Source organism: Neolamprologus multifasciatus, chromosome 3 (genome assembly GCF_963576455.1).
Source record: "Neolamprologus multifasciatus chromosome 3, fNeoMul1.2, whole genome shotgun sequence".
Taxonomy (NCBI): domain Eukaryota; kingdom Metazoa; phylum Chordata; class Actinopteri; order Cichliformes; family Cichlidae; genus Neolamprologus; species Neolamprologus multifasciatus.
This window is the reverse complement of record NC_140441.1, coordinates 46,264,146-46,270,145: the sequence shown is the minus strand read 5'-3', so window position 1 is coordinate 46,270,145 and position 6,000 is coordinate 46,264,146.

The window sequence follows — 6,000 nt, the reverse complement described above, 5'->3', positions numbered from 1 at the left end:
GAGGGCAAGCTTGATTGGCAGCTTAATGTCTGACATCATGCTTGTGCTGGGGAGAGACAACAAGAAAAACCACACAGAAATGGTTCCAAACATCCAACATGTACAGTCCTCACTCTCTCGCAGTCAGGCTCAGGCTCACCACACCAGGGATAGAAGTAGAGGAACCTGTTCACAGAGGGCCAAAAATCCACAGCAGCAGAGCAAAAACACCCAGCATAACAGGAGCCAAGATTACAACCATTTAGTTCCAGCAAACACTGATCCTTCAGCCACTACCTTAAGTAGTGACCTCCACTACATTATAATTATCTAGATCTTTATAATGTATTATTTTTCCTCATGTTTTGTGCATTTAATTGCAGTCATATACATTGTGCTACAGTGCTGTGTAGGTGTTTGGGGATTTCTACTCCATAAATCAAGACAAGATCGACTGTGGGGTTAAAATAATGAGGCAGCTTATTTACATTTTGAAATTTTAAAGTAGCCCAATAATGAACTAAATGCACTGTTTCATCATCTACATTGATCAGAATGTTTTATTCACTAAATCTGATGAAAAATCTGAGTAAGAACATGAAGCTCTTAGTAAGATATTTGAAGTTTACACATCTACATTCTCACTTGAAAATATCTCCAAAGTTTATTTTGTGGCACAGAAAGATTATTAAATAAATACATTGTAACGTCTGACCCGCTATGCATACGCTGGACACGAGTGTGACGACAGCAGAACTTTTATTTATAACTGTGGTTTTCGTTTTGCACTGGGACACAGACACTCCCGCTCTCTGCTGTCACGGCCGCTCTCCTTCCCCTCTGACTGTCACTGTGAACATATAAAGAGTCACAATCACCTTCAGATCCCAGCACAGCTGTTCACCCCGCCCCTGCGCCGCCCCGGGAGCTCACTGCGTCACCCCTCCTCTGCAGCTGGCCGGAGACCACACCCACGCCACATACATTTGACCATATTTCTAGAAATAATTGCTTCACTTCTGGAAGTGGGACAGATTCATTGTCTCTAACGAATCTATTTGAAACAGGTTGGTTCACATTCTGATGGCTTCAGTTTCAGGCTGCACCTCTTCACAGTCATCTAGTTAGCCAGGGTTCCCAACTGCCTTGGAGGACCTGCTGAGTGACAGCTTACTGGGTTAAGCTGTTGTCCCTGCAGCAGTTACAGGGTCCTGGCTACTGGCCATACTGGTTATAGCATTGTTTTTATCGTTTCATGTTTTATAATCAGTGAGTTTACAGAGCGGGATTCTTTGTTTTGAGTTTTCAGTGTTTGAAAATGTTTCATTATAGATTAGTTTTTATTAGGGGGGGGGGGGGGCACCCTAACATGTATCGTTTGCCTCTTCAAAGCGTGAAATGCATACGCATGCAGAAGTTGCATTACCAGCAGAGGGAGATGTTGTTTAAGTCAACAAGAAAATAATCAGAGGTCAGAGTTTAAACACACATTATTAACAGATTTACATGTAAATACATATTGTTTCTGGTGATTAAGTACCCTGGAACGTACTTCATACCTTTTTTGCTCACTAACAACTTCTGGGCTTTAAATATATTATCTCCCCCTGCTGGCGATGCAACTTCTGCCTGCATGCCCATTTCACACTTTGGGGTGGCATCATGTGGAATGGACACAGTGTATCCTCTGACGTGCTTTAGGGTTGCATAGGCAGAGATATCACTTCACAGTTTGGGGACGATAGCTGAAAACCAGGCAATCTAGTCAGGTGGCTTTATTGTGATTTCAACCATGTGCAGTGGTACAGTACACAGTGAAGCAAGACAATGTTCCTCCAAGACCAGATCATCAACGCAGGACTACATAAAGTGCAAGTGTGCAAAAATTGCAATAGAAAACTGCAGCAATCTTGAGGGAACATATGGAGTTAGGAGCTCAGATGTATATATGTCGGTACTGATACATTTACGGTTTTAGAAAAAAATAAATCTTTAAATGAATCCTTAAACAAACAGAAAGCCAGTGAAGGGAGCCGAGGATGGGACAAATGTACTCATGTTTGCGAGTTAAAAGACAAGCAGCAGCATCTTGGACAAACAGTAAGGGGATCTTTTCAAAGGTCAAAACAGAGCACATTACAGTAGTCCAGAGGTACTGTGGATTTGAGCTTGGATAAAAGTCTCAAATGATAAAAAGTAGCTTTGATAATGGATTTTATCTACGTATCAAGAATAAATCACAGTTTGACACCAAGATTAGTCAGTGTTGGTTTAGCATATGGCTGCAGGGGATCCAGGTCGCAGCACACACACCACTGAACACAATGACTTCAGTATAACTTTTACTGAAATTTTAAAAATATAAAATGCCATTCAGGCTTTGATATCAAATAATTATAAAAAATAATGGTGAAGTGGACTTTATGCCGAAGCAGAGCGTAAAGTGATTCACAAGCCAGCTGTCCCATGCAGAGTGCATGAGTTTCACATGCGGGTCATATCACACATAAGTGTAACAAACTACATGGTAATGAGGGCTGGAGCATATCCCAGTTGCCATAAGGCAAGAGATGGAGTTCACCCTGGACTGGTCACCAATCTATCACAGGGCTAACACATCGAAACAGACAACCATTCACATTCACACCTGGGGCAAATCAGAATCCCCAGTTAACTTAACCCCGCTAACTGCAGCCTTTCGACTGTGGAGCGAACCCACACATGTAAACTCCACACAGACTGGAGCCCAGGACATCGTTGCTGTGCGGCAGCAGTGAGAACCACTGCGTTTCCCCTGTGTTGTATTTATTTCTCCTTATTCATTTCAGTTTTATTCAAATCACAACAGCAGTCACCTCGAGGTGGGGTTGGACGATATGAGGAAAATCTAATATAACATTATGACTATATCACACGATATATATCGTGATATGTTTAAATAACCTCCTAAAACTAATGTTATTTTCAGCCATATAATGCTTAACTGATACAGTCATTCAAATCGACCACTCAGTGTTTATTTTCTACTTTAAATACCAAAAATCTGAATTGAAATGTTTTATTTTAACCATTTCTAACCATCAGCTGCAGACAGAGGTCACACTAAATCTCTTTCTGTAGTCAACACTGGACCTTTACCAAACAAAAATGGCTGCAGAGTGACAAGAGTATCCTTGATTTCATGACAGTGGAGCAGTCCCATATGGTCTGGCGGTTAGGATTCTTGGTTCTCACCCAGGAGCACGACAGTGGCGCACTACCTAACCAGTCCCATATTGTCTAGCTGTTAGGATTCCTGGTTTTCACCCAGGCGGCCCAGGTTCAACTCCCGGTATGGGAACATGTCTTTAATGTGCCCACAAGCCAATGTGTTCTTTGTGTTAATCCCACGAGGGATTAAATGGGGCAAAGTTGTTGGCTGAAGGCAAACATCAGGTAAGGCAACAAATCTCTGGCTAAGCACATGGCATAAAACAGGTAACGGTTCAGATCAGGGCTATGCAGTTTTCAGTGATGAGCATGTACACAAGCAGGCCTGCTAGTTTGAGCGGGGAGTCAAGGTGGCTGTTTACGTGAAAATCAAATGAGCATCTTTGAAACAAGGGAGGGTGCATTAAAGGTGTGTCTTTTGCTATCTTACAATGCTGTGATTGCAATTGTTCCTTGACTCTCTGTGAATGGTGATCCTGCCTGTTGATCAGTGGTTATGACAAGTTGCATATCGACAATGATGAAACTGAGCCAAGAGCCTCAGGGTTGATGAACAGGTTTTAACCAGGACAGGCAGATGTTTTTGTGTCCAAAAAAGTATTAAACATGTTTTTCTACAACAGTAAGAGCATCACTGAATGTTCTGGGCTTCTATTTTGGGATGATCTGATATCCTCGTGTTGGTGTTGTTCCCAGATCATCATGAAAATGTTGTTCCAGGTTCAACATTGCAAGTGACCAATCACATTATTTTGTGTCCAAAAAAGTATTAAACATGTTTTTCAGTAAGAGTAAGTAAGAGCATCACTGAGCATTCAAGAACATCACTGAATGTTCTGGGCTTCTAGTTTGTGCTGCACTTTTTCAAGTTTTACTGTCTAGATTTTTGCAATGAGGTCCTTACTCGTAATGGTAGCATGACCGAGCAGTCTAAGGTGCTCGGTTTAGGCTCCAGTCTCTTCGGAGGCGTGGGTTCGAATCCCACTGCTGCCATAGTGTTCTAGCGGCAGAGTTTTGTTTCTTCCATGCCTTACCAATAAATTGTAAGGGCTACAGTGGAAATCAAATCTGTTATAGAACGTCTGTCAAGTCCAAACATGCAGGAAAGTCCATCCATCCATCTGTCACGGGGTGGAAAGGGACAAGTTTCTAGGTTTTTTTTACTATGCATGTTTTGCTGTGTTTTATCGTTTTTAATATTTTAATATTGTACATTGGTTTATATTTTATGAGTTTTATTGCATGTTTTTTATGGTATTTGATGACTTGTCCTGGAAAGACTCCGCCCCTACCTAATTACAAACCTGAGCACACCTGGAAGGTCCCGGAGGCCAATAAGAGGGCCTGGAAGACCACACAAAAAGGAAGGCTTGAGGAACACTGGAAGGAAAGAGGCTTGAGAGACGGCAGGAGTGAGTGGTGTCAGGCGGCGGCGCCGCCTGCAAGCCCGGAGGGCTGGTGGAGCTTGGCGTCAGGCAAGAGAGGAGGATACAGCGCCGGCAATCGAGAGACGCAGAGCGAGCGGCCGATTGCTGCAGCAACGCGAGACCCGAATACGCGTCTGTGGAGAACTGGAGGCGACGAGACGGGCCGGTGCCGAGTGACAGCTATAAAGAAGCGGCGGGCGGAGTTGAGAGCTCTGCCCACCCGGGGTAAGTCTCTGGACTTTCCCCTGTTAACGATTGAAAGCCGTCTGAAAGAATAGTGACTGCCGCTGCCTCCCTCCTTTAGCGCACCGGGCCGCAGAACGTGGGAAGGAAGGCGAGGACGCCGCCAGGTACCCCTCCTGCACCGCTCCGCTGGATTTTTTAACTTTTTAGTGACTTTTATATCGTGGCGGACGCCACCGGATTTTAATGTTGTTTTATTTATTTTATTGTGTTGTTCCCTGGCCAGGGTTGTGTTAATTCATTTTACACTTTTAACTATTTAAGTACAATAAATTATATTTTAATTATACAGTTTTAAAGTTGTGTGCTTTCCCTCGGCGACCCCACTGCTCTATCCGTTTTGGAGGAAGGTTTCCCCTCCTTTAAACGAACACTAAAAAAAACCTCACCTTCCCTCCGTTACATAATTGGCGTTGTCGACAGGATACGGAGTCGAGCAGTTGGGTTAGTCAGGGGAATAATAATATTGATGATGTATGTGTATTTTGGTGCCCCAGTATTGCCGTGGTTGGAATAGGTCAAATAAGAAGATGGAGGATTTTGGAGTTTTAGCCAAGGGCCCCCTGAGCAAATGGGTACGGACAGTGTGCACAGGTATGAGTGTTGGCCAAGAGTGAATGAGGAACGTCCAACCTAGGTCGTCATGGGAGGTCAGCTGCAAGATTGCGGGATGTGGGGTAATAATTTGCTGCTAGACAGCAGTGCTTGGGATTAAGCACAAAGCCAGGTTAGGCCTGGAAGTATCCCCACGGTAGCAGTTAGGTGCAGCTTAGGACCTTATGGCTTCCGGGTAGTTATGCTATGGGGACGTGGGAGAGAGTGCTCGTTGTGGCAACGGACTGTATGGCGCACTGTGTTATATTTTTGCTTGGGGGTAGAAAAAGGAACCGAACTCCAAGGAGACCGCATGACTGGAAGCTGGGCCTTAGCAGGGACTGCTAATCTTTCAGTGTGGGGGGATGTCACGGGGTGGAAAGGGACAAGTTTCTAGGTTTTTTTACTATGCATGTTTTGCTGTGTTTTATCGTTTTTAATATTTTAATATTGTACATTGGTTTATATTTTATGAGTTTTATTGCATGTTTTTTATGGTATTTGATGACTTGTCCTGGAAAGACTCCGCCCCTACCTAATTACAAAC